Below are 11,653 nucleotides of genomic sequence, written 5' to 3'. Positions count from 1 at the left end.
TCACACTCAAGTGCTTACATAGTAAGTAAAACTTCCCTCTTCTCCCCATGGTGTTCCCCTGTGCAGGAGGAGATACTATCCATACAGGAAGGGGATATGTCCTTTACAGGAATGGAAGCATTTGAGTGGGAGGAGGAGGATTTAGTCCACTGAAATGTGAAAGAAAACCGTGTCAAAATGTGTTCTGTTATAATCACAGAGCCTGTAAGAAAATAAAATACTTAACTACAAACCTCCTCCTCCCCCCAAGTATTAAAAAATAGACTGAAATGTTCTACATCCTTCTTTTAGCAGTTCTCTGCTAGTGTAATGGGTACTTTGTTGTTATAATACTATCGATCTTCATTTTTTATTTATTTGCAAGATCGTTTGCCAACAGAAGAAAGATCATTTATAATAAAAGCCCATCTGCACAGATTTGTGCAAACGTAATTGCAAGTTGTAAAATTCAATCCAGAGACATATTGATTCTATCTGAGATCTATGTGTTAACAAATTTGGAGCCACAGAAATTGATATTTTGAGTAATTACATAATATTAATAAAGTACTTACTTAGAGTCATCATAAGAAGCAAATCTAGTTGTGATTTCTGGCAGAAATCACAGTGCAGATTCCCTGTGTGGACAGTGATTTATGAAGCTGATGAAGGAACTGCATTTCTCATGTGCTATGAAGACTTGTGCTATGTTCTTAGCATTTAGAATAATGGATTCAAAGAATCATTAAGGCTGGAAAAGACCTCTAAGATCAAGTCCAAACATGTACTAAGCACAGTGGGTCACTGCATTGAACACACCTATACCAATGAGGCTGCTATAAAGCTGATGTCCTTGTGAGTCATGGGAAGTTGGACTATTAAAATATGGCACATAGAAAAAAGGCTATTAACAAGGTGGCTAAAGGTTGTTAACCAATACTTAAGAAGAATGACTGCTGTTGCCCTGTATAACTATAGCAGAACAATACAGAGTTCACCTCCTTTCAAAGACTGAAGTCACTGAAGAGGAGATGGTTATTTGCACAGGCCATTTCAGAGGACCAGCAGGCAAAGAATTCATATTCTTAACACAATGTATGCTATACAGATTTCTCAGATCAATTATATATTGCCTAGAACAATGTTCAAATAAATACTATGTGAGAAAACACTAAACATTTGCCTTAAGTTTTGACCATGAAACACAATTACGCCTGTTCCTCCCCCTTTGGTAATTGTCAAGTGGTTGAAAAGATCTCAGTAAGAGCAGATTTTTTTGTCTTCTAACTATTCATTCTGTATTTTAAACATTCTTAGGAGGCTTGATTTCAAATTTTTATATTCAATTAGGTCTCTTCACTTAAAGAACTCAAATTACCAAGATAAAAATACAGATCATCTTCTCTACATACTCTGATCTACATATACATACCCTTAAGTAAACTGGGAGACCAACAAGCCACAAATTGGAAACTATGTATTTAGATAGGAGGAGGAATTGTTTATGTGGCATAAGGAACAATCAGTAATTTTTGTCAGTGTTCTTGAACAGAGACCTAAGAAATTCTAGATTAAGGGGAAGCCAGGGGGGTTTCAGGTTTTGCCATTAGTGACATTTCTGCAGTGGAAAGACACAAAACCTCATTTGCAATCCTCAGCCATTAACTTCGAAAAAGTTTGTATCTTTGTGCAAAAATGAGAATTTAGTTTTAATTTCCTGCATTGCATTTATTCAGAAAGCTGTGAATATTCTCTTTATATCATCGTCCTCTTTCCGTTGGCAGATTTCTTACCCTGTAATGAACATGCAGGTGGAAAAATAACACTGAAGAGATAATGATAGGATAAAGATTGTATTTCTGTTACTAATTTGCCTCTGACTTATGCACAGATTCCACATGCATGCATTATCTAAATGCTGCAGAGTGGCAGACTGCCTTATTATGCTTGCAAGCCTTCTAAGGAGAGCAGAGCTGCCTGCAGAAGCACTGACCTTTCTGGAGAAGCAGCTCTGGAGCAGAGGGTGGGAAGGGCAGGCAGAGGCACAGCAGGCAGGGAATAGCAGGCAGGAAAGCTGAAATGAACAAAAGGGTTTGCTTACAGCTGGGAAAAAGGCTAATTTAAAAATCTAAATCCAGGAGATAAATTCCCTGCAACAGATATCATGAATAGTCAAATATGATCTCCATTGTTAATCATACAGAAACTTTCCCTATTTTTAATGCTAGAATTTTAAACTGGGAAAAAATTATTATATTTTGGTTTCCATTACACCAACAAAGATAAAATCCCATTCTGACATACATACTCTAGTGTTCTCTAGACCTATGATTTCCACTTCTTTTGGGTCAAATCATACAATAGTAAATCAGTTTCTAGAGACAATTTGCTGATTAAGATTCCTATTAATTAAAAAAATCCCTTCTTTCATACTACTCACTTTTCTAATTTTGTGTGCAGTTTGAGCAAAGTAGTGTTGGGTTTGGTCCACTTCTTGTTTTGCTTTTAAACAGCCTATATCAGAATAAATCCTTTTGGCATCTGGAAAAATGATTTATTTCTTCACTAGAGCTTATGGCTGTTGCTCAAGTAAGAAAAGGAGTGTTTTTTCATAAGGTTGACATTAAGCACAAGTGAACAAAAACACTGCTGTCTGATCTTGAAGCAGTAAAATTGCCTTAAAAAAAATCCTGAGGGTATCACTTAGAATTACACAGACCTCACAGTCTCTGTGACCACAGAGACTCTTGTAATAACAAGATTTTTAATTGAGTCCTACTGAGAACATACACTGTGCTCTCAAGCTGTTCAAGGGTCTGCTCCTGAGTCTCCCTCCACATTGCTTTGCTTCTTTAAAGAAATAAAAGGCCTTTGGGTTGACAAAAACATTTTTTTTCAGTAGAAACAGAAAACTATACAAAGGGCTATGCAGTAATCTTAAAATTGTATATTGAGCAATTGAGAATTTGGTAGGTAAACCATCCCTCTAGCAATGAATACACAAAACTTCATTGCTGTTAGCTTTGTATACACGGTCAAGTTAGATGCCATAGTTCTAACTTGAGGGTTGTTGGCTACGTAGGCGTTTTTCACTTATTGTTGGAAAATAAATTAATTTCTTGTAAACAGTCTAAATATGTTAATAGTATCTGGATCACCCAAAGATATATGTCCAAGTCTGAAACATCATTTCTTCATTCTCTTATTTATCAGTTCTGCTGGTAGAAGCATTAATTGCCAGCTATATAAAGGAAAAAAATTAAGAGGGGATTTTTCACTTGGCCTACTATAAATTAGAACGTATCTGAAAGGGAAAAAAAAATAAAATCAAACAGCATTTCCTTTCTTGCTATTGTAAAAATAAAATAAAAATCATTGTTCATTTAAAATAATAGCTTTTACAGAATGAGCCTATTTTTTTCCTTACCGGAAGACTGCAGGAACAAAATACAATTAATGCATTTGCTGCCATTCCTGATTAAAATGAAGATTTAAAGCCCTGTACATCCTGTCTCAGACTGATTTTAAAAGCTTTATTTTTCAGATAACATCAAGATCCTGGTAATTTCAAAGCAACAGTGTACAGTCTGGAGCAGTGGTTCTTCCACGGATCTCAGAATAGCAAACTACCCCTGTGTCCACCCAGGCAAAATCTTGAAGATGTTTCCAATACAGCTCTCTAATTACAACTACATCCCTTCAAAAGTAATGATTGCCATTATTGCTTTAATTTGTAATTCTCAAATAAAAAACTTTCCCTCTGTTTTAGTTCTTAACTAGGGACTAAACAGATACCTGTAGCTGATTAATCCCTCAATTAATTAGCCTGGCAGACATATGATTGGGCAAACAGGCTGAAGGCATGCACAGGATTTGTGCTCTATTGCAACACAGATCATAATTTCATCCACCACACATCCAATCTTGGGTTAATTAGCATAATAAAACTAAAAACTTGTCATATGGAACCCATGGCCAGCCTTTGACTTCGGACCTTACCAAACATCATCATCTTCTCCTTATCACTGAAAAAAGATATGCAAAATATCTAAGAACTTGTGCTCCACAACTGCTTAAGAGACTGCTCTGAAATCACTAGTAAAAACACTTAGGACACTCTGTAAATGTATCATAGCTAGCTCACCAGTTTTGAGGGAGGCCAAGTTTCAGAACTGATGCATTCAGTTCACTTCAAAGGAGTTCAGTTTCTTAGATCTGGTAAATCTCAACATTTAATAAAAACCAACCCAAAATATATAAAATCCTGAAAATCAGGGTCATATTTTATTCAGTAGCAAAAGCAGTTAATTTTTGTGCAGCAGGAGACTAACATTTGCAAAACAAGCAACTTTCTTGAACTTAGGAAAAAAAAAAAAATGTGGTTAGGAACCATCTAAGGACACCCCAGCCTGGAACTGTGTGTGATTTCTGTTCCATACCTAAGTTTGCATGTGAATCAGTCCCTACATTAACTAGAGCAGATTCTTACAGCAGTGCCATTCTGCAGTTTCCCCCACTGCTGGTAGTTTTACAGATGAAAAGAAGGTGAGGAATCTGTTGGCAGCAAAATAAACGAGCTTGGTAAGAGATCAGGAGGTTTCTATCTCTTGGCAAGAAACCAAAGTTTCCTTCCTTTGTTTACACCACTTGATCTGCTATTCTCTGTACAAGGAATACAGAAAATTCTAAAGAGATTATCCATCTCTTCATTCCTCTCCCTGCCAGGAACCAGTGGAACATAAGAGTCTTTAGAAGGACCAAATATAAGAGTTCATACTCAGTTCTCATGGGTAGGAGAACCTGGATTAGGATTATTAATTAATTAACTAGAGGCCTTTGCATCCAGCATCTATCACCACATTTTCAGTCACATCAAAAAGAATAAAACATTTTGATTCAGTATTGACACAGAAAGATGGGAGAGAAGCAAAAATGTGTTCACCACAGAGTTGCAGAAATGAGAAAAATCACCCTGGGGGGAATTCAGGAAAGCCAGTATTTGAGTATTTGTCCATTGCCTGATTTAACAGAGAAGAATAATCATCCTGGGGTGTCTTAAACTAAGATAAAAGCATGAGAAACTACCGATTCTTAGGATGCATCAGACAATATTTAATTATCATCTTATTTTATGCAGCATACAAGGTATCCTTACCATTTAGCGGAGAGCACATTTTCTAATTTCTTCCTCAGTATAGGATGAAAAGATGCAGTTGTGCAATACAGCTACAGAAAATAGCTGCCCACATTTCTGAAAAAAACTTATGACAATATTGCTGTTTTAGTATTTATTAAATAAAACAAGATCTGAGTATCAATAGATGCATAAACATCTAATCATTATGCAACCTTTTTGCAGCCCCTCAGAGTGCCCATCCTTTTCAATACCTAAATTTTTATTCATTTTTTTAATGCAAGTGTGCTCTGACAGCTCATTAGTTTGATGCCAGGTTCCAGATTTCAGCATTATCATTTCTCACTCTCAGTATGCTAGCATAGGAAACCAAAGTTTACATACTTGTACAGTGTTGGCAGCACAGCTTAGCTGTCTTAAATATCCTTCACTCTGGGAGCAAGATACTGAAATTGGTCTCCTCAAAGCTTACATAATTTTACTATTAGGATTCATTATATGTTGATTTCATATTTTTTACCTTTTTGGACACCAGTCCTACTGCTTAATTGCTTATCTCTCATGACATTTTCAAGGTAGCTCTGTTTTTACCAACTCCTTCATGGTTTTCTGGTGAAAAATAGTCTCTTATCTGCTCACAGAAATGCATTAACATATCAAGTCCCAGCAGGGGATAGTATAGAATTCTGTCTGGAGGAAGAAAGGAAACATACCTTGAAAAGACAAAAAAAAAATAATTTCCTGTATTCATCAGAATAAACTTCTTTACCTAAGGACTGTTTTCAAAGCAGCTTCTTAGTTCTTGCATAATTAGGAGAGAATAAAAGAGATTTACAAGCCAGATAATGTGTTTTAGATTACTATTCTACCAATTGTCCTGTACAAGTTCAACAGACTTTCCTCCTGTTGTTCATGATATCCTGTTGGTATTATGTTTTGGGAAAAGAAGCAAAATTCTTTTTGGCTTGTTTGTAAATCAGGCATCTCTGTCCAATTTATTTCAGAGGAACAGGCTAAAATGGTAATTGGTACTAGTGGTTCTTCTGTATGATCATGTTATTATTACTGATAATGACATAAATTATCCATGCTTCTTACTCTCAATCTAATTAATTCATACAAGGAAGTACAAATAGGAATGATTTAGAGGCTTGCCTTGTTTGGTATTGTTGCAGTCATTATCTCACCAGTTCCACTCTGATCATTCCTTCTATCAACAGCTCCACTGTCATTCCATTTAGAGAAGCATTTCCTAACAGCTTGGGTGAAACAACTCAGTGCCTCACACAATACGAGTGCTCTTCTCTGCTTTCAAATGCCTAAAGCCACTTTTGACTAACACGCTGATGATGTCAGAAGCTCAAGCCCTGGAAAGCAATCACTACAGTGATATGCTCTGCTCTGCCTCCTCCTGAGAAGTCCAGGATATCAGAACAATTTATCTCTTTGTAGTTCCATCTAAGCACTTCCATAGACTGACATGTAACTAAGCAGGCAAGGAATGCAGTTAAAATAAAGCTTTCACCGCTCGTCAGAATGTTCACTCAGAAGATTATGTAGGAATATCCTGTAGGAATGCCTGCAAACAGGACTGCTTGACAACAAATCTGTTCTTACTTGCATGAGACCTTTCATCACTGCAATTTGAAAGTCACGAGACATGTCTAGCACATCCCATGTCATGTTTGCATGAAGTCTTGCAAAGCAAACATAACTGAACATTCCTGTACAATAGCTGTTTTGTTAAACAGTTACTTCACAATTGTTAACTGAACTGCAAGTTTTGACAACTGATATATCCATGGTCATCCCTTTGGTATTCTTTATAAAAACATAAATCATGGAAACATTCACCATGAGGAGCTCCCATCATAAAGACATGTATATAGTATGTCATTCAGCCTTGCTGTATCTTTCCACTCTGTGAAATATAACTGTCAGAACACCCTGAATGAATAATAAAGGCCAACATGTAGGTTTGGTAGAGAACACCTCTGACAAAACACATGTCAAAATTAATTAGTTATGTTCAGCTTCAAATAATGTTTGTGTGCAGAAGAAAAATTAAAATTTTCTTTCTTCATAAGTCATTCTACCAAACACTGCAACAGCACCATGTTGGTGCACATTAATCTGAAAACAAACCACCTGGAACAAACTGGCCTACTAGCAAAGCACAGACATTGAAAAACATGGATAAACAGCACAAACAGGATAAAATAACTACTGAAACAGATTTTTCTTGCACTTGGTCCACAGGAAAGGGAGGAATAGAACTAACATTTCCAAAAGCCCATTCACGGAGACTCAAATTTTCTCCCCATGTTCCCTTACCCAAAACCTCTCACCACTTGGAGTAATGCTTGACTGAAATGGTGCTGACAGCTATTCTTCATGGCACCTTTTGTCTTTCCAAGCTACAGAGTTAACATTAAGTTTCCCTGAAAGTTAAAATGGCTTCTTTCAGAATTCTGCTGGCCTTTCTGGAGGTGACAGAAGAGGGTAGAGATGTGGGATAAATATAAGAACAATGTGCCATGTCATACAAAGGAAGTTAACTCAAGAGCACAGTGCTACTTACAGATGTCAACTATATTTTCCCATGGATGTAGGTACTTTCACTGTAAGAGACACACCCTCTGCTCTTGCTCTTTTACAGGCAAGGGATGCCTAAAAGATTTCCACTCCCTTACAAACACTGAGCATTTTATTCACACTTTTGAAAATGCAAGGGGCAAAATGGTAAGAATTTTATACTAGCTGTGAGTATTCAGCGCTCAGATTCAGACTAGTTACATAAGTGAAAGTCAAGAGAAACACCAAACAATTATTTCCAAAAAACAATAATCCTTGGTCTACTTTCTAAATTAAATACTAGATTTAGAGTTACTTACCGTGTCCAATTACAAAGTCATATGATTAAGTTAATTTATTTCCAGTTTCTGTCCAGGCATTCCTTAATGAGTCTATGAAGCTCCTTAAGGCTATCATAACACAGTGTTTCAAATGTACCCTAAGCCACAATGCTCATAGGTGACCTTTGCCCACAACGCCACAAGTGATAGGTCTCATACTATAAAAAGCCAGTAATTTCTGGTATCCATAAATTTCAAAATTGATGGGTTAGCCACATGGAAAAAAAATGTATACTTTGTTTTTTGCAAAAACCCCAGAACTTTCAGGATTTTCAGTATTTCTGTGTGCTACGAGGCAAAGTGGCTAAAATCTTAATTTAAATCTTGTTATAAAGAAAAAACATTGTGCATATTATTTTTGCTTTTTTACAATTGATTACTGTATATATAAAGGAATTTAAGTCTTTTGGTATAAAAGAACCTAATTCTAAAGATACAAATAATTATCAGTGTAAAAGAAGCAAAAAATACTTTTAAAGTAGGAGCATACTTACTTATCTTAATCATAGTTGTGGATATTCAGATAAAAAAATGTTACATATGTATCATTAAAAGCGGTAAAAGCAACAATACAGCATATTATTATTTAAATACAGTATTACAAGCTTTTTATTTCTAAAAAATACTGTTATTAAAAGAATATTAAACCATACATCACTTTATAGCTACACTCCACAGTTAGAGGCAAGTGCTCTAACTAGAGATCTAAGCTCCATTTTGCCTTCTGTATTGACATTTGTTTATGATTAAGAAATAACTATCTCAACTATTACGTTTGCTACGAGGCTTTTAACTTAATGTAAAGCTCCCTTCCCTGACTGATGCTACTTGGCAGTCTGGAAATTGCACACAGGTTCCAATTCTACATCTATTACTGGAACAGAAAAGTTAACTACTTGGTACAACACAAGATGTTTATTGACTAAATGAGCCTTTGCCATGATACAACCAAAGGAACAAAGCTAGAGCTTTATTGCCACTGATAAATCATTGCTGTGGACAAAGATTTTATTAAGTAAATACTAAACCACATTTTGTCTCTGAGTAATAGTAAAGGTCACAGGTATGGTATCAAAGAACATTTGGACTTGAGTTACAACAGAAAACTTTTGCTTTTATACCCTCTTAGTGCCAGCAGCCTTTCTGCAGCTCTGTCCAGGATACTTTTATAAGAACAGATTTCAAGCCTTTAGAAATCTCACATTTCAGCCTTCTTTGGTTAAAATTATCAAGCAGTCCTGCTAGCAGTACTAAGTAAAACAGGACAGGAAAGACAAAGCTGTTAGTACAATCACTGCAGAGTGGCCAGGGTACCCAGTGTTCTTTCACAGATGGCATTTAATGCAACAGAGTTCATAATTTAGCTTTTTAGGTTAGATTAGCACTTGAATGCATTGTATCTATCTGCCTGAAAAAAAGGCAGGCAAGACCCACAAAGCTGAAAAAGAGGAAAAGAGAGATGAATAGAAGAAAAAAATTAGCAGTTTCAAATTACATCATTTTCTTTTGCCACAAAAACAAAAATACCCCACAGCCACAAGGTTATTTTCCTCCCACAACTTCATCCCTCATTTTCTACCATAAACATCCAGTTACTTGGTCAATACTTCTCTCCCTTGGGCCCTGATCTTGCACATTTGCATACACATTTAAGTTTACTCATGAGCAGCAACATTAGCTGCAATAAGATAATTCAGCAAACATGTAAATCTTTTAGGATTGCTGGCTTTGTTTTGTTAAGGTGAAGCAGGATCTTAAAATAACTTTGTTCCTGAAAGTTTACATTGGCAGGAAGAAGAAAAGAACTGAGCATTTCACAGATTCTTTGAAAGAAATTGAAATTATTTTTTTAAAGATGCACTGAAAATGCTAATAGAAATATAGAAATAATTTTTGCTCTGCTCTGTCTCTTCATAGTGTGAACACCAGTTGTGTACATTCTGAAATAGAGTTTTAGAAAATTAAAATTAACAATTTCAAACTAACACATTTTTCTCTTTCATACAACATTCCAAACTGTGCATTACCAGAGTACTGATGTGCTTCTTTGAATGATTCATGGAACACTTAACATCACAGTATCCCAGATAAACATTCTGCGAGGATTTATTGACCATATAACATTTCTAAGACTAAATAACCTAATGTTATGTTCTGAGTTCACAGATCTCGGTATTGCAACACATTTTGAAAAAAAACAGACATGTATCCCCTGTGATCCCTGGTGATGCAAGATTCTAACAGGACATTAAATTCTGGTTCTGTCCATACATAACCTCTTTCTATTTGGGATTGTGAACAAAGTCATGCGCTAGAAAATCTTCAGCCATTTCAGAGCTCTGCTTTATTGCTCTGGAGGATGTGAAATGGCGTTTGTATGGATTCCAGGTGTCCCAATTCTCTCCAAGCTGTATTAAGGTGGGGGTAGAGGTTGCGGGGTTTTGTGTTTGCTTTTTTTGAGGGGGTTTATTTGTTTTGGTTTTGTGGGGGTTTTTTTTGGTTGTTTGTTTGTATTTAATGTATAAAGTTTCCTGTCCGGTTTTCTTACACATATTAGCCTAATACCACACTTTTGAGAGTTTTCTACAGATAGGAACAACGAGAAATAAAATCACTGGATGTCCGTGGTGGAAGCACCCTCCTAAATCCATGACGGAACCACATTACTCTCTCCTCTCAAACTCCTCTGCTTTTCACAGTCTTTCAGGATCATCCTTCTCAATTAAAAGCCTGAGTCAGAATTCAGCTCATACTGTTTTTACTGTCTGATAGAAAGTCTCCCCTTAAGAGGCAAACAAATTATGTGCTCATAATTCATGAACAAAATTATCCACTAATCCTAAGTAATACTGATTTTCATTATTTTCACTTGAAAATGAAGTACATAAAGCACTGGAAAAGTAAATTTGAAAGAAAAAAAGGGAAGAATTCTTTTTCTACTTGGAACAACACAATGTATTATCAATGTATTATGTAGCTGTAACTAAATAACTTAAAAGTATTTAAAATAAAAGAGATTTTGAATACTGCAATGTTTGTGAGGAACTATTAGATTTTAAATTAACACTAAAGCTGTGTGCTGCACATGATAGACGTGACTGTAGAAGACATAATATCTATTGGCTTTCTTCTTTTAGAGAGATGTGAGTTCAATCCCAGTATCTATATAAAATAACTCTTTTCAGCTCGGTAGGAGGTTTGCTCTATGAAGAATAGGTAACAGGGTATTAGCAGCCTCCAGGACTAGACAGATGACAGTAAACAGCATGCAGAATCAGTTTTAAAAGTTGTTGGAATTAACTACCACCTATTTTCTTACCAGAGAATCAGTAGGATGAATTCTCATGAGTAAAACAATTCAGCAGTAGAAAGCACTCGCAGAAATGTTTCCAATTAATTCAATTTAGGTTGTCATAACATTGAAAAATAAAACATACCAAAATTAGGATGAGAATCAATGAACATTTGAAGATGGTGTTAACTTGCACACATAACCTTTCTAGCACTTAACAGTAGAAGGTATTTTTGCAACTACTGAATTAAAATTTACACTGCACTGAAATAAATGTCTTGTAAAAAGCCAGTTACAAATTGCTTTGTAATTTGTAGCTTAATTTATCGCTGA

Source organism: Chaetura pelagica, unplaced genomic scaffold, assembly GCF_000747805.2.
Source record: "Chaetura pelagica isolate M959 unplaced genomic scaffold, ChaPel_1.0 scaffold207, whole genome shotgun sequence".
In the NCBI taxonomy this organism is placed as follows: Eukaryota; Metazoa; Chordata; class Aves; order Apodiformes; family Apodidae; genus Chaetura; species Chaetura pelagica.
Note: the sequence above shows the minus strand (reverse complement) of the source record.